The sequence below is a fragment of the Nothoprocta perdicaria genome, unplaced genomic scaffold (assembly GCF_003342845.1).
Source record: "Nothoprocta perdicaria isolate Ctin4 unplaced genomic scaffold, notPer1 scaffold_0, whole genome shotgun sequence".
In the NCBI taxonomy this organism is placed as follows: Eukaryota; Metazoa; Chordata; class Aves; order Tinamiformes; family Tinamidae; genus Nothoprocta; species Nothoprocta perdicaria.
Genome location: NW_020454092.1, coordinates 4,294,567 through 4,318,923, shown reverse-complemented (window position 1 = coordinate 4,318,923; position 24,357 = coordinate 4,294,567). Strand labels below are relative to the sequence as shown.

Sequence of the window (24,357 nt, the reverse complement as noted above, 5' to 3'; positions counted from 1 at the left end):
GAATATATAGTAGGTTGGACAGCTATGACTTGAGGTAAGAACCTCAGTATCACTGGTGGTTTAAAGGGTGAGTCTCTAATTTCTTTCTTTGGATTTTTTCAGTTAGGAATTTTGACTTCCAAACAGCATTTGATCCTAAACACAACTATTGATAACAGTACCAGTTCTACTTCCTTTTTGTTAAATATTTCCAATATCTGACAACCCACCTGGCAAAATAAACAATGCACTGAATTTTTGCTGAATTCAGGACTGAGCTAGGTCCCAAAGGACCTTCAGGGCTGTGGGCTTGAAATTGCAAAGGAAATATTTGACCATATTGAATCCATAAGAACAGGTTTCATACTTACATCGACTTCCACAGAAGTAATGTTCCTCAAACACGGTACAAAATTCACCACAAATGTGAGACAGCTGTGAATAGAAGACACAGAAGAAAAACGCAGGGCATACATCATTGACAGAACAACAACACTCAAAAGATTAGTGATATTATATGGCAATATTATGTGGTATTTGTTATGTGCTTCTCACTGCTCCTCCACTTATCTGAGCAGAAGAAAATGGGACAAAAAAGAATAAAAACCCTGGTTAAAATTTATGGTAGAGACATTTTAAGATTTTCAAACACTACCTAACACATTCAGCTCTCAGTTTTCAGATAAACAGAGCAAATAGGTCACCAAGACAAGTGCAGAGACCTTTATTGTAACATACAATGAAATCAATAATTGTAATAATCACCCGCATGTTAATGTTGCTTTTGAAAAACTACATTCTTCTGCGATAACACCGTGTCAGAGTAGACCAAACTGCAACAAGGGATGACTTGTATGCAAGGTGTCTATTCCTTGAGCTCATATGCAGCCTTGTTTTCACATGTTAAAGCACATATTGGACAGGAAGGAAATGATTTCTTCTTTGCATAAGGGAGAAATGTTTTTTCTGTATAGTGAATTTCTAATTAAACAGGAAACTTAATACTGCAGTATTAATTGGATATCAGTGGATATCATCTGCAGTGCATATCATCTGCTGTCCCCCCCCCCCTTTTTTTTTAATATTTTTAACAGAAAGTCTTAACTATTTACCTGTCTCTGGACTGTTAATGCCAGTAATGGTTCTGGGTTTTTTTTTCCTTTCTGAGTCAAACAGAGCAGATGACCTTTGAAATTCAATTAGTCTCTCTATTTGTCATTTGCTCCTCAGCAAAGTTATTTTAAAATATCTGTTTATGAATTTAGGCTGGAAAAAAAGATACCTTAATATTTATTTAATAAACATTGTTTTCAAGATCCTCAGAGGATGTTGAATAAAAATGCAAATTGTTATTATCCTTGAGTAGGATAGATTAAGCATATCTTCATTGTTTTCCAGCATTTCTGTCTACATGTTAAACATTGTTTTTTGAATAATCATTATCCATGGGAGTAAGAAATTTCACTGCTAGTGCTTATGATATATAGAAATACATAACATTAATTTTAAAAACCTTAAAATATCTAAAATATCACATATAGATATACAGGTGTGCAGCATTTGTGCATACAGATTTACGCCACCAAAAAAGTTCATAATATATACTTTAATTCTCAGATGGATTTATTTGGCTCTCATTTTCTGCTACTTCCTTTTAAGGCTGCAGCAGTGAATGGAGCTATATGGAGCTTCTGCCCAAACTATATGCAGGATAAAGTAGCCTATGTTGCACCAGCCAGCTATGTTCCTTCAGAGACTCCACCGTAGCTGAGAACTGCTCGAGCCGTCTGTGTTACTTATTTTGCTTGGCACCATCTCCATACCTTGGAGCTGTAAGAAAGAAGAAAATAGAAAGTGGCTGCGGAACGAGCCGTGCTGATCTCGCATCTTGCGGGGACACCTCAGCAAGGACCGACTGGTTTCCGACCAGGATGTTCTGTGCTGCCCTAGCACGAGAAAATGGGGCAAGCTCCTCAGCGGTTCTGAGCTGCTGATCCAAACAGGAGAAATGCATCTCTGCTCCTATGGATCTGATCCAACACCTTTGACGTTAAAGAAAGTCTCTTCATTGAGCGTAACGAGCATTTTGACTAAAGCTTATGCCCTTAAACTGTGAGGTTCTCAATTGTCTTGAGCGAACTTCCAAATCAGTTTAGCAAAAAACACAAGCCACAGATATAAATATACATGCACATACACACGTAAGAAGCATCTTCTTTTCATAACTTCATAAATAGTTCACAGAACTGTAATACACAGGGATCAAAGCATCCTTCACACAACATGTGATGTGTGCCATATTTACTATCAATTTTATCTGATACTGTATAACTACTATGCTAGCCTTCTGCTCGGCTTTAATTAACAAGGTATCTAAGCCCAAAGACTGGAATCCTAGAGTTCTTTCAAACTATATTAGGCAGCTAAAATATGAAATTAAAAGAAAACAGAGTTCCGGCCAACAGAAACAAGTGACTCATTTCCTTGTGAAAACACACAAGGTTTATGTTACTCTGGCAACGATGTTCACCATTCCAGAATAAAGTCTCTTTGCTCCCTTCAGAGCTTTTATGTATTCCTGTTACAGTCTGTGTTCCACTGTGACCTAACATTGAACCAAGTTATTCAGTTATTCAGAAGACACTGTAAGCTATGCTTTAATTTAGATAGTTTCTAAGTCTGCTCCTTTGACAATAAATTAATATATAAATACATATTTTTCCACAACGAGGATTTCAGATGAGAAAAGTTGTTTCTGAAGCATATTGAAAATGTGTCATACCAGACTTGTGTATTGTCATGATAAAGTTGAGCTGCTGCAACTGCATTCATAGATCTCTGCAAGCAACAAACACAGCACAATATCAGAGGTTTCTTGACATACAGAAGTTGATTAAATCACAATCTCTATGCCAAAATCCAGGTTTGAAAAAAAAGGAACAACTTATAATCCCATTGCAAAGCTAACCAGATGTTTCATGAGAACAGCAACATAACAGGGATACAGTAATCCTGTCTTTCAGAATCACTGCTGCAGGGGAAAAATAAGTTTTCTAGTACAGCAATTCTCTCAAATACAAAGCTAAAAAGTTACTGTGCAGCATGAAAGAAATAAAAAGTTCTAGGTTCAAAATAAAACAATAACTTGGTATTTATTACTGATCTTCTCCCTGATGTTTCCATTCAAGATAGGGACAGTAAATTGTTACCCAACAGAAGAGACAAATTTTCTGCCTAAATTCTGAAGCTGTTGCCTGCGTCTTTGCAGATTTCTTTGGAGTTAAGATAGAATTCAGGGGATTTTGCTGCTCACATTCTTACTTTTCAGAAGCGCTTTCATAGCAAACTGTGAACATTAGAAGTTCTAAAATACTGCGTAGGAAAACTCCCACAGAACACATGATGAGCAGAAATATATTACCACAAACTTTTTGTCAAATAGCTAAACTTGAAAGCCATATGTTTCTAGATAGAGGTTTATGAAGTTTATGTGTACATACATATGAACACATAGGTGTTCAACTGAATAGCTTCATTTTCCTACCTGTATCATTTCAGTCATTCATGTGTAGCTCTGATGGAAAATTTCCAAAATTTAATTTATATGAAAGTCCCTCCAAACTTGGTCATTGTCCTCTGAGATGTAGATTTTATCCTCATCCCTAAGAGTAGGGCTAAAGAAGTGCAAAAGAACAGGCAAAATGCCATTTTGAACCAAGACCACCTTAACTTCTATTAAGAGCTTCTCCAGTTCAAAAACCATCATTTTAATATTAAGCTGGTTTAATACAAAGAAAAGTAGAATGATAAAACTGGATTTGGATAAAGAGAAATGAAAGCCTTGAAAAGCTTTGCCTGAAAAACTATTACTTCTTCAATAAAATCTTGCCCCAAATCACCGACTTCCCGGGCTTGGCTGGAATCTCATTAAATTATCGGTCTTCACATTAACTTTGACAGTGAATTCTGTGATTAAGCTGTGGAACCAACCCATAGCCATGAGCTACTACCAAAGCCAAAAACGTAGTAGAATTCAAAACATGATTACACATTTTGATCCAAGTTCTTGGCTCCCGTTCTTTCTGTTGAACATTGCTGAAACAGCATGAAGAAGATGGAAAGAAGCCTTAAAGGGGCAGCTGTGGATTCTCTTACAGGAAAATCCTTGGCTGAAGTATGTTTGGAGCAGATTATTCTGTGCCATCCAGCCCTCGTTTTTCATATTGAGGCATTGGTAAGGAGTAACAGGGAAGACCTCAACATACAATCAGATTTTCTGATGTTCTGTATCACCTGGAAGGCCTTGTAGACACATTTCCATGCCCACTATTTATTGGAAGAGAGGGGGAGGGATGTGGACATCCTGAGTGCTGCTGAAAATAAAAATCTGCTTATATGGATAACAAAAATCAGAATTAGATTGGCTAAATTAGATAGGAATATGCCAATTTAGAAGATGCAAATATTGTGTTCCAAAGCAAAAACTATCTGCTAGCTGCTGTTAAAGGTCAAGATTAAACAGAAAATTTCCTTTCTCTAAGGGTTCTTGAGCAGCTCTCTTAGATATCTGGAACTGATCATTAACAGACACAGACTACATGTTTGAATAATGAAGGGACTGCAGATCTAACTCAGCATTGCAGTTCCTCTGCTGCAGCACTTCTGTTTTCACATACTGACGCAGTGCCAACATGCAGATAAGAGAGACAGAAATATTTTGCCTTTCTTTTCACCTACAATACTTGAAACAAACAAGATATAGCTGGGATACCAAACAGATAAGGTTGGTTTATGTAAGCGATTAAAAGAAAAAAAGGTCCTTTTATACTGCAAGACCCCCACAATATATACTATATTCTGTCATAAGCATTCTTGCATATTACAAGCTATTGAGCAAGTCCTACATAATCAGTATATGCTTCAAATGCTTGTTATAAAATATGCATAAGCTGTAATTGCCTTTGAAAGCTGAATGTTGATAAGAAGAAACAATGATTGTAGGGTTTGGCCTTGATCCTTAAACAGCCACGTCTCACACTAATAAAATGTGGTATCTAATATAGAATACATTATTAGCTTCTGAGAAAGGAAATATTTCTGCCTAGACCAAACTTGCAATCTGTATATTTATATTTTAAAATTGATAAAATGGCACTTAGTTTACATGAACCTGATGCATACAATTGACTCTCAAATTCATGGAAATTAAAGAATTAATTTCATCTTAAACTATCACAAGCTGCTGTTACTCTGGCAGTTATGGAACATCCTTTTTGTAAGGTTTGAGCACAGAAAACAACCCTTGACTGCAGTCAGAGATGACAACAGCAACCTCAGAGTGACACCTCTGGTTACAGATGTGGGTTCGGGATGATTAACAGTAGTGTGCTTACTATTGCCTTTTTAATGTTTCTGAGAGCATACATTGCCAGAGCAGCAAAAGGACTGATTCTCTTAATACAGTCAAAAATGGGAGACGTAAGCAATACAGCAACCATGTCTCACATTCACAAACCCACCCCAATCACCATTCAACCATTCCAAGAAACAGAGTTCTCATGGAGTCAGTGGTTATGCCTACAAAGGAAATTTCTTAATATACCTTTGAATATGAAGGTAAACACGTGCAACTAGTATTTATGCACAAGGAGCCTGCATAGGCAGAGGAGAAAAATATTAAGATGACTTGTTCATTTTGACATATTTTGCTGAGGAAATAAGGCATTTTGTTGGCTAGAGGTTTTTTTCCTCAAGCACCTGGCAGAAGTGCTGGGTAAAATTGCAATAACCGGTCCTGGGTGTCACAATTGCATGGATCATAAATGTATTGCACATGGGTCCTGCTAGCTCTCCAACCACTTTTTTTTTTTTTTTTTTTAAATCAAAACACTTCAAAGGACTGTTTCACCTGTGAAAAATAGTTCTTTTAACAAGAGTTTTTGCTGCCTGTACAAAAAAGGAGGACAGTCGGGCAAATGTTTTCCTTCTTTAGTTTAAATAGCTTGCAAAGATCAGTATCAAAAGATTCTAAAAACATGAGTCTGCCCTCAGTACTCTGAGTAAGAGTGTTAGAAGGAATATACAAACAGAGTTTGGTTTAGGAATGCCATAGGAGTCACAGTTATGACTTTTTGGGACTCTTGAGTGGATTTGTTGTTAAAAAAACCTTACCGCCAAGGGGGTAACAAAAACAACAAAAATCCCCAACATTAATTATTTGAGTGGGTCAAAAATCTTAGCAATGCTTCTTTAAACCAAGTGCTGCCTCTCCACGTGCTCCAAAGCAGGAAGAGAACTTAGCACATCAGTGATGGAGTAACTTGAGACTCTTTGCTCTGAGGACTAACACTAGTGCTGGTAATGCTAAAGGCCCCATGGCTCTCCCTTGGTTCTCACAGACTGTGGGTGCTGCACCTTGACTGCCTTCTGGCTTGAGAACCTGTATTTCCACCTCATGGAAACCAGAGTATGGAGCAGGTGTTCAGGGAGGCGGTCGAGGTGCACCTTATCTTACCATAGTTTCTGTAGAGCTCTGTGTTGTCAAGCAGAAATGTGTAAACTGGTTTTAAACTAACCAGGAGCTAGCTAGCTAGTCAACCAGCAGCAGGGAAATACGGAGCTCTGTGCAGGCTAATTGCTCTTCTGAGAAGCTCTATCTTTCAGTTGGACCTCCTACACAGTCAGAGCCCATCTGTGGAGCAACTGTGGAGGTAGCAACTGCTGAGAGAACTATCAAGGAGCTCTGCTCACCATCCTCCATGCATGGGAGAAAGGAGATGGATGGCAAGTTCTCAAAAGAACAACTCTCAGGATAGATCTGAAGCTGGTATTAACCTCCAATTTACTTTAAGTGAAGTTGTGCCACTTAACAAATCCTAGGACTGGAACCCAAGAGCACTGGCTGGTTACCTTTTGAATTAAAATAATAATTAAAAAGTGCTTTCATATGGGTTACTCTTAACTGCATATATATATATATTCAGCAGGCTGCCAAGAACTGACAACAGCTTTCTGTCTGCACCCTGACAGCCTTTCTACAGTTTCTGCTCCCCTGCGATATACTGAGCAAGTGCCATCCGCTCACACTAAATAAAGGGTAAAGTGGGCTGTGAACAGGAAGAAAAGGCAGCTCCCAAGTTGTTACAATCCAAATCTCTCTCCAGTGTGTTCTGAAATGCAGAACGTGTTCACAGCACAGACAGACAGTTAGAAAAGGTGGGCAAAGAGACTTTGGAAAAGGGAAAAACATACAATAAATATCAATAGAAGAAAAGTGAAGTCCAAGAGTCTAGAACACAGAAAAGAAAATAGGAAGGAGAAGAGGAAAGAAAGAGATGTGAAGGAATGGGAGATATAAAAAAAAAGGAAAAAAATTTAAATGGTGAAGGTAATACAGGGAAAGGATAACAGAAAGAAAACAATAGAAAACAGGAGAGACCTGTGAAGTGCTTACTAATGTAAATGCATATGAGAAATAAAAGGCACTTAATCCTGAGTATTGTTTGATCTATATATTCTTACATCTGAAAAAATACAGTTTAAGATGTATCAACTCTCTTTTTAGCTCATACAGGCTTACCTGGGCTGAAACAACCATTATCTCCTATCACATAAACAGTACCTGAATTGTTTGATTCAGTTATACCTCAACTCGCCTTCAAGACCACTGCAACCAGACCAAAGTTGTTTTTCACTCATGGTGTTAAAAATATTGAAAATAAACTAGCTATTTCCTCCTTGTTTGCTATTTTTTCCCCCAGGGTTTTAGTTTCTTCCAGTTCTCTTCCAGTCTGTGAGGATTTGCAGAATGTCACAGACCCATCTGTACTTTACCAAAGTTCAATGACATGCTTGATACTATATATGACTTCCCCACACAACTTCGTTATATGACAAAGGTTTCAAATCTTTGTGCTATGACAAGTCTGAGTACGGAATGAGCTCTAAGGTAGGATATATGATCTTGGTGTCTATGGAAAAAGCATGTCAGTGATCAATTCCTCATCTCATTCTTTGATTTAAACCTTAGTTCTTAAGTAGTGCTAGAGGTTATATCTACAGCATTAAAAAGGGGATCCCTGCATGTGTAAATGACAGCTAGGTTGCCAGAAACTTCGGGAAGGAGTTCTTGGCTTCTCAGTGATTACTACACAGGATACCCAGAGAGCTGGCTGTGGCCAAAAAACATAAATGTGAGGATCCTTTCCCATAACTAAATATGAATTAAGGTCCTGGTTTGAGTCACACAGCTTTACTTACCATAATATCAAGTTGAGGAAAATAGGCAGCAAGTTTTGATGAATGCTTGCCTTTATGTTCCACGAAAATTCTCCTGCATAAATATATTATTTAGTTTAAACAGAAAAGCCTTTAAAATTTTTTTCAACTGTTTTGTTAAAATGCTATTTGGTCCATAAAATACTGACTGCACATTCACATCTGGCTAAGCTCAACATTTGTCTTTGCGTGCTTCATTTTATTTTTTTCTCTAAAGGATTTTGGATTTCACCATGAAAATGATAAAGTGCTGACATTTATACGAACATTTCATTATTATAGTTTGTATTTGATAAAAATATATGATTGAACTTTACAAATAAAATCCCCTATTGCTTCAGCAACTCTGGTTGATAATGGGAAGTCTAGCACACTATTTTCTACAGTATTCTTTTCTTTTGGAGGAGGAGGGATAATCAAATAAAGTTCCAGGTCAAGATGTCCATCAACTTCATAATAAGCAGAGAAAAATACATTATCTACAAATAATAAGACAGAATCTTGGTGTAAGAACCCAGAAAACAACATCTTTCAAATATGCGTTGACTCCACACTAACAATTTCTCATCAATTGTTTATGATTGATGAATGCTGGTTTTCTTGACTTCTCCGGGAAAACAAAAAAACATTTATACCTTAGGATTTCACTTATAACTCTCTCAAAAATAGCAGATGCAAAGAATGCATATCTTTGAATTTGAATAGGTAGCCTTTAGGGGATATTTTAAGAAAAAATCATGGCTAGTGTTATAATAAAGCACAGAAGTATCACAATTCTTGTGATACCTCTCTCTGCTGCTTGATTCCTAGAATTAATTTAACAAGATAGTAAAGTTACTGTTTTGATTGCCATTGATAAGTTTAAGAATTTTTGGAGAACACTGAGTTCTTAACCTGAAGGTAATAGTGAGTTTCCTATTAGTTGGACTTGGAACTAGCCTTGAAGTCTGCTTCTCTCAATGACATAAGAACATAACCTGTTGAGCATCTGAACAAAATATATTTATTTGGAAAAAGAAAATGCATTTAAAATTTAAATCTGATTTATGCTCCAGACATTCTCTGCAATATTACATTGGCATATTTTGTTTCACTAATTATGACAAATTTTAAAAGTTTAATTATGAAATTACTGTGTAGCAGAGCAATTTTAAAGCATCCGCCAATCTCATTCCCATCAATGATAGCTCAATACTTGCTTAAATCTGAGAATAAGCAATTAAGGATTTCTCTCTACAATTCCTGGAGTTGAGCAGAAAAAGATACTGGCTATTTGTAAAATATATGCTGCATGGGACTTAAATTTTTTTTTTTTTTTTTGGTAAGTAAAGGAAATGCAGTAAGACAACAGTTTTGATTCCTGGTCTTCTAGATTACCATTTGGTTGGAGTGGTCCATGCTTATTAATCTTCTCCTCAATAGAAGATGATTTGAATGAAGAATGTAATTTTCAAACAATTTTTTTTTTTTTTTTTTTATGTTCAGAGAAGGATGACTTCTGGAGAAGCACTTTCTCAAATCAGAGGATCTTTATTCTATGTTATAACGGGGAAAGGTGCACGCACTGGGCTAGTTATATGCTCGAATAGTAGAGTTTGAGAACAGTAACTCGTTATAAGGTGACGAGAGAGTGCAGGAATCAAAACTCTCCTAACAACTCTGAAGCTCAGCAGCACAAAGAAAAGACACACAGCACATCTTGGGAACAAAATATAGAATCTATTATTCAAACTTAACTTTGCCACATCATTAGTTAAAATAGGATATGAAAAAATACATAGATGTATGTAATGTTAATAACAGGATGATATCCTTATATATATATATATATTTACTTAGACATGCACAAGTAGTCCTGTACTCAAGTGATTCAATCTGGAACAATTCCAGATAAATATAGCCAACTGACAAGATCTTTTGAGAGTGTTACCACACACTCAGGGCATGAGTCAGCTTTTCCTTTTGGATCCAGAATTCCCCGCATACATCTTGATTTAGATGTGGAAAGAGCCTGTAAGACTAGTGTGGCTGAAGCTGGAAAAGAGCAATCCTATCTGGATTTCATGTGAGAAAAAAAGATGAAAAATCATACCAATGCATTTTCTAAAGAGCAATCTCTGCTCTCTTTCTTTCTTTCTTTCTATCTGAGCTGCTAAGGTCTGTAGACCTTGGAGACCCAGTAGAGATAACAGAGCTTGAAGTCTTTGTGCTCTAGCTTACAGCACATTAACTAAACTGACATGAACAGAATTGCAGATCAGTACAGACACATACCATGGGACCACCATCAATGTGCCTGTTTTAAGATCAGGTATTTCATATTTGTGTATTTATTTTAGACTTGACAGATCTAATTATGAGACTTCTATTCTTTGTGTTTGAAACAGCTCATGAAGCTAAAGCAGCAAAAATCCAAAGTCAAAACTCTTTGTTCAATTTAAAACTTGATGACCTTTTAATATCTAAAAATGTATTTGTGCATGCTTAATATGTAATGCGTAACTGTAAAAGTCAATGTGTTAGCAGTGCTTTCAGAACAGTATACTTTCCTGAAATGGAATTTGCTCCAGTGATCTAGTACATCCTATAAATAGACTTCCTCAGCTTAATCACTAATTTGCCTTGGTATGGAATGCAGTATTTTACTGAGCTAAGATCAAGACTGAACACAGAATACCGATATCATAAAAAGACAATTTAAAAAAACTAAAATTCAGGAGAAGCCCTTTACTATTTACATCAAACATTGTCAATTGAACCATTAGATAAAAGCAAGAGGATGAAAAAAGCAACATATGAATATTAACTATATCTTTTAAGCAGTGAGATAGTATGTAAATGAGAGTGTTAAGAAAAACAACATTTTTCTCCTTTCAACACGTGATAGGTTTTCTTATCAATGATTTTCAAGTTTTTAATTTTCAGAAAGTCTTATAACAATGATTTTGCAACACTCAGAATTCATTTAAAGATTGCTTTTCCAAAAAGCTAGTAAGAATATATGTAGAGTTCCTTTCTTATCCTTATCACAATGTTTCCACATTGGTAAATGCTGATGAATGTCACACAAAGGACAAAAGAGAAGATCTTTCACTGTACTGTTCAAACATGACTGAAGTATCTCCGAAGTAAGAAAGGATTCAATATCTGCAGTTCATGCACTTGATTTCTGTGATAATAAATTAGGAAAACAGAACTTTCTAGTGTGAACAGGCTACTGAAGGACAAATCATAAATATGAATACTTTAATCTCCAAGTGTCTGAATTAAGATGGCTGAGAACCTTTATGGAAAACTTTGAGTATCTTCATTTTCTTGGGCTTCGGGGAACTCCCAAGAATTTATGTTTTTACATTTGTTTTTGGTCCAAAATTGTCGTTTCCCAAAACTTTCCCAATACTACATAAACAAACTTGAATTTTGCACAATGTGCTTCTGTTTATTTTTATTGTATATCCTACCATAGTTACAATTTTCCTTGCTTTAAGCAGATTGTTCACTTGGTAGTAGCTTGTTTAAGAAACCCTATCGATCTCTGAAATTACTCTTTTTTCCTCATGTCACATCTTCAAGATATGTTCACCATCTTTGATATAAGTTGATCTATGGGAAAAGGACAGTTTATCCCTCTAAATTAGTACAGCTTAAGGCACTCACTAAGTGACAAAATATACAGCTTTTTTTTAATTCATTTTATAAACCACAAAGACTTTGTTTCTTTACTAAGAGGGATAAATAGCAGAGTATGAAGAACCAACATTAGAGGCAAATTAATAAAGTTACACTCTGCCTGCAACAGAAGGTAGGTCAAATTTATTCTGTTTATTTAGCCGCTTCATTCCATTTCTCAGGTCACTGTAAAACGAGACCAGAATCTTTACAGCTGCTCTCCAAAGGGCTTCCTGCTATCGAGCAAAACGATAGTCATTTGGGCAATCCTTCATCAAAACAGACCTACAGCACTGTGTTTACATTACCAACCACAGGGACCGTAACAACAGCCCCCGACAGAGGCAGAGATCCTCTGCCATGTTACTCTTTAGGTTCAACGCACACAGTTTCCTTAGCTCTTTATGAGTTCTTTATATGGAGGCAAGAAATGTATGTGTAGACTGAAAAGATCCTCTGCTGTGGAATAACTTGGCTCAGCTTTCAATTTTCCTTAAAACACTTCTAATCTGCTGGGAACTTCCTCCGACTTGTAAATAGCTATTGGAAATATTTAGCATTGTTTGGCAAAGAAACAACAACAACAAAAAAAAAGAAATAGCTTCAGTCAGGTTTGCAAAGCACACGTACACTTGTGTATGTCCGCACTGGCTGAGGACAGCAAATCCAGGGTTCTGACAGCTCGTCACAAAGCTGAGGAGAGGAATGAAAGCTTGCTTCACATACATAGGATTAAGACCCAGGACAGATATAGATCTTGCTACCTTTTTAAAGCACAAAAACATAGGAAAGTATGATACTTAATGTATAAGATTTTACCTGCTGTCTGGAAGAAGATAACAACAGATTTTATACAATTGTCTCCTGACAATTGTATAAAATCTAGTATCTACAGCCATCCAAGAAAGCCATCCAAGATGAAACATTCCCAATTTGCTACTAAGATTTTGATTTCTTTCAGCCATAAACTTAATATCTTGTACATATGACCACACAGTGACAGCTCTGCTATTAAAGACTTTCAAGACTTCTAGGTCTAATGCAGGAAGAACCCAGACTGTTTTTCTGATTACAACTTATTTTAGGAAATAAAGTACTCATTATGGCCATTAGACCTCTGATCTTCCTCAGTTTAAAACAAATAATATCTAAGTCTTTCAGATTAAAAAAGGTAAAAATAAACCAAAAGTTGTAAAACACTTGTGATTATGTTAAAAATATTGCATAACACCACAATGAGGAGAATGAATCTATATTGTGTACAATCAAATTAACTTGTAAAACCTGCTGTTTTTGTAGCACTATTTCTATCACTTCTAATTTCCTTTGAGATGCAAAACTCAACTATGAAAATATTTTTAAAACCAGTGTTGTCATAAAGAACTGAAAAGTCTATTTTGAAAGTTTCTTTCAATAAAATTGCTCTAGTAAATTCTTCATAGAACTTAGAATTTGAAAGTCTTCATATTAACAGAGCACGGAAGCTATAATTTGATGGGTTTTGTGTTCTTTACCTGGATAAAATCAGCATAATTTATTTTAAAATTGAGAGGTTGCAGATTGCTAATGGGACCAAAAGGTGTTTGGGGAAGAAGCATTCACAAGGGCATTTCATTGCTCTGAGCACAAGTTTTGAAGAAGTCAAAACTACCCTAGGCACTCAGCTGTCTACAGTACTTGGTGACTGATCCACAGAAATACATAATTTGCATCACAGAGGAATATTGCACATACTACTGTATTGTATAGAAAGTTATCCTTACTGTGCACTTCTTTAGCACCCAAATTGATTAATTCCACCCATTATTCCACTGCAGAATTTGGAAGTGGAAGGAAAACATTTTGTTATTGGCCTACCTGCAACATTTTGTTAATAGTTTTGCTTTGGAAAACTAAAGTAGGGTTTTTTTTTTTTTTTTTTTTTTTTTTTAAGTATTTGTAGCTCCATTGTGAAAATCTCTCACTCCTTGCTCTTGAAAATCCAGTTCATATATCGTAAGTACAAGAAAAATAGTTAAGAATTTAACAAGTTGCCCATCTTTGAAATGCTGACTTTAGCTTTCAGAAAAATTCTACTTGCCAAAAGACTATATTTACTTAGGTATTGACTATTCCATTCAAATCTTTCATAAGCCTTAGAAAAGATAAACTGAAGAATAATTCAAGTTTAAAGAAAACTGAAGTTTAAGTTTAAAGAAAATTTAAGAAAAGGGAAACTATTAATGTCACTGAAGCTACCTTGCTGGCTTTGAGATTTTTTTGTTTTTCTGTCTATATTCCACCTGTTGAAGATATGGGGGGAGCTCTGACAAATTTTCTTCTTCTTAAATTCAAACACTATTTCTCAATTAGTTTTCTTTTATACATGGAAGGACATTCCAAAATATGGAGAAAATTATGCCAACTTATACAATAATTCCTGTTAAAAATAGGAAAAACCTTATATAGTTTGCTTCAGGTTCCTTAAATTAATGTGCAGGCTGTGGTGTTTAATTGTTTTTAATCTCTTCAGACAAGAAGATTTTAAGATTCTTAACATTCTGCACCCCAATTTGGTTGATAAACATTGTACTGATATCATTCGATTAAAATTTGTATATAGTAGGCTATGAATTTTGTCATCCTGGCAGATAAAGGAGGTTATACTACTCCATGTAGTATAAATAATCACTTTTTCCCCTCATTTATGTACTTAGCTATATCTTCAAATACAATTGAAAGTATATGCATGCAATCTAGAAGTATAAAAATAATATGAAAGTCTTTATAAGTAGAGATACTGAGACAGAAAAAATGAGGATGAGATTGTTAGATGTGATGCCACTTTATCGCATAGTTTAGACCCTGGGTCCTTGCGGTTCATAGGTTCACAAGATCAAAGCTTTCATTAACTCACAAATTCATTCTGGTTGGCACATTTAAACATCTGTCTTAGACGCACTTAGAAACTGAGGCATTCAAAATAAAGCACATTTTAGCCATCATTTGTTTGTCAAACATGAATTGCAGCTCTCTGGATGTTGTTATATACAACCTAACACCAAAGAAGTTATTGCCAACAGTGTGACCTTCTTATACCATCATACAAGTCCCAATCAGCGCTCAACATCCTCTCCAGCTCCCTCACACATCCCATCTGTCCCTTCCTAAATCCTGCTGTTGATCATCTGTGTCTTCAAACTACTTCTTCATAGACCTGATGCAAAACTGCACACAGCTTACACTAAGGCCTTTTTCCTAATGTTAGTATTAAGAATCTTTCCATGTGCAGACAGCAGATTAATATCCTGCCCTTTTAGAGAACCAGATACTTTTTTGGCAGAGGGACAGGATTTTGGACTAGGTCTCTTGTGCATCATTCTCCCATCAAATCATGAAACTCTTGCCTTCTTCCTTGCAGTTCCTGGCTGCCAGATTAACTCCTGGAGGCCAGGGGCATCTGAGCACACCGAACTGGAACAGCATCATCCACTGCCAGACAGCCTTGAGAGAGGAGAACCACAAATGCTTTAAAGCTTTCACTTCCTTTCTTATTTTCCAGTCCTTTGCCAGGGGCAGCTCATTTAGTCTAGGGAATCTAGCCACAGGAATCTGAAGTCTATTTAAAGATATTCATTCTTGAAAGGATTATGAACCCAATTTGATCTCAACTCAAACATATTTTAAAGTTTGACTCTTGAAAGGTCCAAACCCACAGAATTTTAGATTTTATAAACAGATTAAATATTAGTACCTGCTACCATAGGGTGAGCATAATGCTTTGTATGTATAACTGTGCCAGCCCTGCAGCACTTCATTCACAAAGTTTGCAATGTTTGCTGTGTCTGGAAATGGCCTTGCTTTAGTCTGGATGGTGGCTAGACTTGGACCTTCAAGAGGAAAGTCCTCACAACTGCTGCCTCCCTTTCAAGTAAACTCAAATTGGCTGCTTTTCACCTTATTAGAGGTGAAAAATCACGCAAGTTCGCTTTTTATTAATGGAATAAGCCCACTCTTACAAGCCTGGTCTCATAATCACAAAACCCTGAATTTGTACTTAAAGTGCTCAAGCAATCATCAGATTTAATTCTAGCAAAATGACCAAAAATATTGTGAGCTACCTTGAAAACTAACTTTCATTAAATGATTACATAAACAATGTTTTTAAAAAGATAAAACTCACTTTATATATATAGTGTGCACACATGTGTGTGTGCGTATATATATAAATATATATAGTATGTGTGTGTATATATATCCAGAGAGAGAGAAATAAATGTATAATAGGTCAAATCGTACAGCTACTACAATTGCAACCATAACTGAGGGTCATGAATCTCAGTTTGATTAATCTTGAATAAAATATATTTAATCTTGAAAAAAATATAGTTTTGCCTATTCACAATATATACAGGTTTTTGCAAATATAAACTTATTCATTGATAACTTCAAATTTAAAGAAGGTAGTAACCCTGATAACTTGTAGTTATGAAAAAACCCTACTCACAAAAGATTAAGTAACATGGTCTCTCTAGACAACAGTTCCTAGATTATCACGCAGAGATAGGCTCTTCGATTAAAGGTCTGAACCTAGTCTTCAAGTTTTCAATTGACAAAACAAATAGTAGTAAAACGGCATTGTCTAGCATTAAAATTAGCACAGAATTATGAACATAGAAAGTTGATTCTTTGTAACCAAACACCAATTGCTTCTGAAATTTTAGACAGTTATGAAAATTAAAATTTCAAATGCAGAATACTAGAAAAAAGTTTCTTGAACTACACTCATCAGCATTTTTGCTGAGCTAGCTGACCACTAATTTCTTTCCATTATAAATGCCAATGTAATAAAGCAATCATGTTTAAGTGAAAGAGTTCGTATAAGGTTATTTGAGAAGAAAGGCTCCAAAACTGCAAGTGGTTGTGACTTGCATAACTTTCATTTCCATTTATTTTTGGTTTCTCTGATTAGTCTTTCTTCTGATATTTAAAATGACTTAAGTTATAAATTTGATAGTAATGAATTAGAAAGACATTTCAAGGTGGTTGGCTTCACTGGCTACTTTCTCCAACATCTTTGACTTCTACAGAAGGCCTAAATATACAACACTTACATACATACATAAAAGGAGAAAAAAAAGGTGCTGAGGAGCCTGAACCTCTCTTTGCTCTATATCCTTTTTCTCCCCCATTACCCAGATACTTCCACTTACTCAACTTTAGAGGGGAAAAAGGAAACCATGGACTGCTATGAGCCATGTAACCTAATAAACTTTTTTTTTTTTTTAATGGTTACAAGAGATGAAACAGAAGAGGGGTATTGCTTCATGTGCAACAACTCTCCAAAACAACTACAACAAAATATCAATTAAGCTAAGGAACGTCCAAGATTCAAAGGCAGTTTGAACCATTTTGCACAAAACAAGCTCTCAAACTGACAGGCTCTCCAACACAGTCAGTTCTTGAAGGCAGTCAGGATTTCTATAGCAGCTTTGGGACCCAAAATTTCCCAAGATTTTTTAATGAAAATTCGGGAAAGACATCTATATCCCAGTATGAGTAGCAGTGCATTTGATGTAAATGATGAAGTGGAATAGTCTGTTTCTGTATTGTAACGATCTTTCAAAGTCCATCAATACAGAAGTGCTGGATAAGAAATAGTACTAATAGAAACTGTAGAGCGTCTCATACATTTTTCCCAAAGGAAAATAAAGAATATAAAGCCAAACAGGATTATCACCATCCATTTTCCATCACAGGCAATCTATCAAAAGCTACATCCATTTTCAATGGATATTTCATAGGAGAAAATTAGTTTTTAAAGAGAAACATGATTTGCAACATTGCAAACTTAATGCACTGTTCTGTTCCAGGACATAGACATGCAATATGGGGTTGCACGTAAAGCAGGAAATATTTGGCTACAGTTTCAGCCTTAGGCCTTAATCCAGAAATATGATCCATGTGTGTAGACTGTTCAGTCTGGAACTTTTATGTCGGTTGGATTCAATTGTCTCGAACTTTCACACTATTTAAGAGAGGATATGGAAGCAGTTGGTGGAATTGGGGCAGCAGGGGGAAATCAGAGCAGGAAGACAATTTGAAGGAGCAAGACAACTTGGAGAAGTTGCATAGTTCAGTTGCAAAATGCATTGAAATGGATCAATAGCGTTTAAGCAATCTCTGCTTTGCTTTATTTTTTTTAATTTCCTGTACTTCTTGTAAGAGAGACTGTACCAGACCAGGACTTATTGCTACCCTCCAGGAGTTATTGCTACCCTTACTGAAATGAAAGGTGAGTGAAAAGGAAGAATCCTCTGCAGAGGTGATAGGATGAAAAGAAAAACTACAAGACAAAGGCCCATTTCCACTTCCATGTTCCTTATCCTCGTACCAACAGCAGTGGAAAAAGACATATTCCAACAGATAATGCATTTCCTCAGATTTCTCAAGGTATTATCAAAGTCATCAGTCTCAAATGCCACATTTGGTTTCTACTCTCCACAATAAAAATATAAGTTACTTTTTAGTCCTATTACCAGTACATTTCATCCTTAAAATTAAATAGGGGAAAAAAAAAACGTATGCACAGTTGCTTAAATGGCTGCCACTATAAAGATTCAGTTCTAACTCTGTCATTGAGAGAAGAAAGCTCAAACTTATGAAATTCTCCTTATATTCTTTGTAATACAGAATGGTTCAAACTCGTATAAGACAATACACAATTACTAAGAATCACCACCTCCATCTTACCAGTGTTTTTAATACAACCGGAATAGTATAGCAGGAATAAACGAAATGACTCGGGGACTGATGGTTCCCCAAATACTTCCATCTTCCAATAAATTATAAATATTCATAGGCAGAGTAAAGAAAACAAGATACACATGCCAAGCAACCAGTGCATAAAAATACAGCATAACTGTATAAGAACCTGACAGAGTAAAAGAATTCTGTGAATTTTTTTGTTTTTGCCTTTCTCAGAGTTAAAACTTTTACTATTATATTTAACCATCTTGGCTATAATTGGGCCAAACAATGTTTTGGTACCTGTCTTGTCTGATGTATTTGGGAGTCATAAAGCATGCCTGTGCTCATGTTCTCTATCCACTTTTCTTAACAACTCAGTCTAACACTGATGCAAGGAACACACACAAAAAAAAAAAAAAAAGAAAAAAAAAGATATACACAAGAAATCCATCCAAAAATCAGAATGTGGAAGGATACATCTTTTACAAAATCACATAGAAAATAGCTAGAGCATTTACCCAGACAGAAACTTCAGTGCTTCTTTAACCTCAATCTTTACCTTCTATCTTCCGCGAGAGTACCTAAATCTGTAGATTACATATGTTAAGCTAATATAGAATACTCTGTAATATTCCTCTTGAAGATGGGATATTGTATGAAAAGAAACACAAAACCTTGAGGCCAAAGGCAGGAAAGAAGGATCAAGTCAAGCAGTTTGCTTGCTCCCAAACTTCTAAGCTACAGGGTACGGCAAGAACAAGTCTAGCTAACCCAAGTCAGATTACAAAGTGAAATAGGAAGTGCATATAAGTGGTCATCCCTAAGGAAGATGGCTGTAGAGTCACAGATTCACATTTCCTTTACCAGAGGGCTGGGGACTGAACATCGCAGTTACGCCACTGCTTCTTCCACTGTTGGGTAAGTCAAATGAAGTTAACTGTATGCTACCAAACAAGTAATATTGTCCCTGAATTCTGTCCCCAAATAACATTATGCAAGCCTGGGAATTTTTTGTTTAATGCACTTGCAGCACTCTGGATATGTGCTTCATTATAGTGCCATACAAGTATTATTGTGAGGTATTGCCAAGAAAATAGTAATAGGATAATCCGTCTAATAAAGCCAGACATTTCTTAGTTCAGCTTCAGGGAAGAAACAACTTGCCACACCAACAGCTGAAGCACCCTGCGTCAACAAGATGGAATGCAACTTATTTCATGCTGCAGTGTGCATTAGAACAGAAATCAGGGCACGATTACTGCTTGACGTGTGGGGTTTGTTGAGACGTAATAGCAGCACTGAGAGTGTGCTATGATGGAAAACATCTGGCCCAGTTGGGTCTTCTCTTGCAGAGCCAGCCTGGATCTGTCCACTGACAGTAAGCCAGCTGGTCATTCCTTTCTTAAACACCAGTTAAGTATCTGCTGATATTCATTTAGGAAACATGCTAAATATGAGAGATCTAAGCTCTGTGCAAAGAGAAACTGTCTTCAAGAAATGTCATTACCCTTTTCTAAAACAAGCCACAAAACTAACACTTTTTGCAGTCATACAGGAGACGCGGCACTGTGATGCTTTGAGCGCATCATTTTTTCTAAGCCAGAGGCAACTGGATATTCTTCAGTAAAGTGCAATGTTTGTACATCTCTTGATTTATTTTTTCCCCTCCAATATCCCCACACAATTTCTAGGATACCACAGGCATGAAATTCTGAAAGCTTATTCTTTCGACTGATATAAGAACAGGACAGCTCTATGTAGGTAAAAACAGATGAGAAAAGCCTATAACAGAGAATGAATTTTGGAAAAAAAAAAGAAAAAGAAAAAAAGTCACTCCAAACCAGAACAGAAAAGGAGAATCAAATATTTGGGCCCGTTCTCGGCTGTTTTATTTTTCATTTACTTTCTTTTCATTATCCTTTTACTCTTCTTAAATGAAGAAACAAAAATTTAGACAGAACAAGGCAAACAAGACAGCAGGCTTTTCCCTGTAAAATTTGGTAACTTTAAAGGAATGAAATCAGATTACCGACACTCTGTACTTATGACTCACATTACATTGCAGATTTTTTACAGTATTTTCTACTTGTAATTTTAAAATGTTACTTGAAAAAAAGAGACTTAATAAAACTTTGGCCACTTGTCTATGATGTTAATTGCTTTGTGTTACAAGTTTTCCCTAATACATTTTCTGTATTCCCCTAATACACTTAGTGTATTCCCTTAATTCATGAGTGTGTATAGTGTGTACACAGACATATTCTGAACACTACACGTCCTCTGGCTCATGACTTTCAGAAAACACAGAATATGCATAAACATGAGTTGCAATGTAGCCACATCTGGAGATCTTGTGCTGAAGTGCTTCCATCAGGTGGAGCTAGAGAGGAGAAGGAAGCATTTAGCCAAAAGCATGCTACAAATTTGATATAAAGCAGATGTGTTTTCAGGCAGCAATGCTGTAACTTAATGTAACTTTTGGCATGACATCTGAAGTGCCAATGTGCTGTGTTATGCTTCACAGCCACCCTCACACCACTACAGATACCAAAAGGGGCTCTGAGAGAATTTTCATTCTTTATTTTGATGCCTTCTTTCCTTCCCTCCTCATCATGCTTTTCCTCTTTCTTTTTCAAAAGGAAGTTTCCTAACCGCAGAATGAAAAGATAAACAAACTCTTCCTTACACAGACCACCACACTATAAAAACAAAGAAACACTAAGCAGAATTTTACGGCAAGAATTCAGAAAGATATTAAGAGAATAAACTTGCCTAGACCTGCGTTATGAAGAAGTGAGGTGAAATTAATAAAAATAAGCCCTTTGCAGAGTATGCATTCCATCTGCAAACAAATTCTTTCTGGAAGCCCTACTAGCTTCTATTAACATTAGTTACAACATTACCAGTGACATTGGCAATAATACGTGTCAACCGAAAACAAAAGCTCACAAAACAGGTATATCTGAAAACATTATTAAATAAGCATAGCCATTTCAAAATAGTTTCGAAATCTTTTGATAAAAGTCCTGGCTGAAAACATTGGTTCTCATGCCGAGGAGAACCTCTTATAACAAGAAGAGAGAACCTCTCTTAACAAGAAGTTAGTTTATAGAGGTACAACATTGTTTATGCAGATATTTTGAAAGAGACTCTATAACCAGTTTTATACCCAAATAAAGTAGCTGAAGAAGGATGGAAATGTGATCAATGCAGATTGGTTGAAACAGAGAGAATATTCATGGAAATTAGAGGTTCACCTTCACTTGGGTTCCAAAATCAAAATCACCAGTTTACAGCAAAAGTAGTTTATAGAAATTGCCCAAGGAACAGGAAACTGTATTTCATAACTTCCATAAGTTTTTTTTAAAAAAAAAAAAAAAAAGAAGAAATCTAACAAACAGACTGCGTAATTCATAAATTAAGGAACCATGCTACAAAAGCATCTAGGAAACTTGAAACCTGGAACTGAACCAGAAGCCATAAACTTATATTAAGTGATCAATGGAATATGACCTTATTACCACTGAGAGCGCTCTCTTGCGCACAGACAGGTCATACGTTGATTTTGGAAACAGTAGCTAACTTACACCGCCAGCGAAGCTACAGAAACTCGCTTCAAGTTTATTCCCTCAGAACATTAAATAAATAAATGGTTAAAATTTCCACCTTAATTAAAACATTGCGAACAAGAGACTCCAGAGAAATAATAATTTCAAATAAAAAGAAGAGCTAAAGTTAGTAAATAAATAGCAAATACTTAATATAACATAGTAGACTTTCATGCAAAATCTGTTGTCTGGTGCTACTTGGTTCTTAAAATAACATACCTGGGCCTTTTAGCTTAGCTTGATGCCTAGAAATTACAACCCATCTGGAAAGTTAGAGAAAGGAAAGCAAGGAACAATCCCAGCTTTTATCCTTGAGAAGAAAACCTCAGCTGGAACTGTGATTAGATCAAGACATGGTCCTTAGCAGTCACCTGCTAAATTAACTTCTTACACTCCCCTCAGTTCTATCTTTTGAAATTTCGCACCTAAAGCTAATAATGATGATGTTATGGCATAGGCTAAGTTAAATCAATGTAGGAATACCCCTCAGAGGCTACAAAGAGCCTGAAATTGTGCAAGTGGGAGGGATCAATTACCAGCTGCTGGCTACTGATCAGCAGCACATGGTGCTCTGGAAGGACTTCAGCACTGCACCCTCAGCACCCAGCTCTGACCACAGCTGTTGTGACCGAGATGGGTTCACCCACCTAGCAGCCTGACTCTCAGCTGTCAGTAAAGCTGCTTCAGAAGCTGCGAGAGTGGGCTTGCTAATGTTGGCTCTATCTCCAAGAGGGAAGGAGCACTAAAACTGTTCCTATAGCAGAAAATATTTGTGGCTGCAGTTTTCAGGGAGGGGAGGCAGCTCCTTGAAATAGATACAGGCAGTGTCAAATGGAAAAATATAATGAAAAAGTTGCTTTAAGCTGCCCCACGATGTGGACCAAAGCACAGCTAAGTGGGGCCAACTGTGAGATTAACTTCAAAGTGGCACTACTTAACAAAACTAAAATGGTAAAATCATACCCTCTCTGTCCATTTGAATTTGCTTTGTTGCTAAAATGAAGAACAAATTCATCACTTAAGAGTTTTCTGCTGAAAATAAACATCAGTCTTTCATAAACCCACCTGCTGGTAATAAATACACTGCATAAGTCTAGGGAATAAGGTGGTTTTAGTATAAAATGAGGGAGATTTCATCCTGTTTCACTGCCTGGGTTCTCCCTACATAAATGAGACACGCTATCTAGAAGAGAATTCTATCAAAATGAAACTCTTCTATATTAATTTAAGAACGTGAGGATGCTGAACTTTAATAGAAAAAAAAAATCCTTTGACTTTAATAAAATATGAATGGAATCATATTATCCTACAAAAAGTATGTGTAAAAAAATATGATACCACTTCTATTTTTTATTTCAAAATTGACCTTTTAAAATCTTATTTTTTTTCAGCTTGTTGTAAACATATTTTAGCAATGGGAAGATGACCAGACGATATAACATTATAATGTTGAGCAGTGCCTTATATATCTAGGATCTTTATCAGGCACTTTTTTCAAGAGCACCCATATCTTAAGTACTTAAGTGTTCAAATTACCATGAAGTGCAAGTGAAAATCTCATAAAATCTGGAAACATAATTTCTTTTAATATGATCTAAACAGTATTTTTAATAACTTCACAAAAGTTCTACTTATCATTAATAATTTACTATTTTACTAAAGAAGAGTCAAGAAGAAATGCAGTTTCTTAAAAAATGAACCATCATTCAGAACATTTTGTATTTGGGAGAATAAACTGGCATATAGTTAAAATATTTAAATACTTTCACATATACTATATATCTGAAAAACAGGAATATCAGAAAATTCCTTGGTGTGTATGCATGTAGAGGAAATTGATTTGTATTTAAAATTCCAGCCTTCATTTTAAAATATTTTAGACTTTTATTTTAAAACTTTTATATGAATTAATTTCCTTAAATTAACCAAATCTGCCACAAAAGACGCTATAATTTTTTTTCCTGAAGATTCTGTAGTCTAATTTTCTTACTGGACAAGAAAAAAAAAGAGCTAATGCCCATGCAGAAAACAGGGATTAAAATCACATTCTTCTTGCCACACATGCTTGATTTATCAAAGCAGGAGAAACATCTTC

At 35.9% G+C, this 24,357-nt stretch overlaps 1 long non-coding RNA gene across 1 annotated transcript; it reads right to left on the bottom strand.

Moving 5' to 3' along the window:
- Positions 1-1,646: 1,646 nt before the first annotated feature.
- LOC112945931 lies at positions 1,647-22,531 on the bottom strand. Its single transcript, XR_003249105.1, has 2 exons — positions 22,482-22,531; positions 1,647-1,809 (listed from the first exon to the last, which is right to left on the bottom strand). It is a non-coding gene; the product is annotated as an uncharacterized LOC112945931 (long non-coding RNA).
- Positions 22,532-24,357: the final 1,826 nt, after the last annotated feature.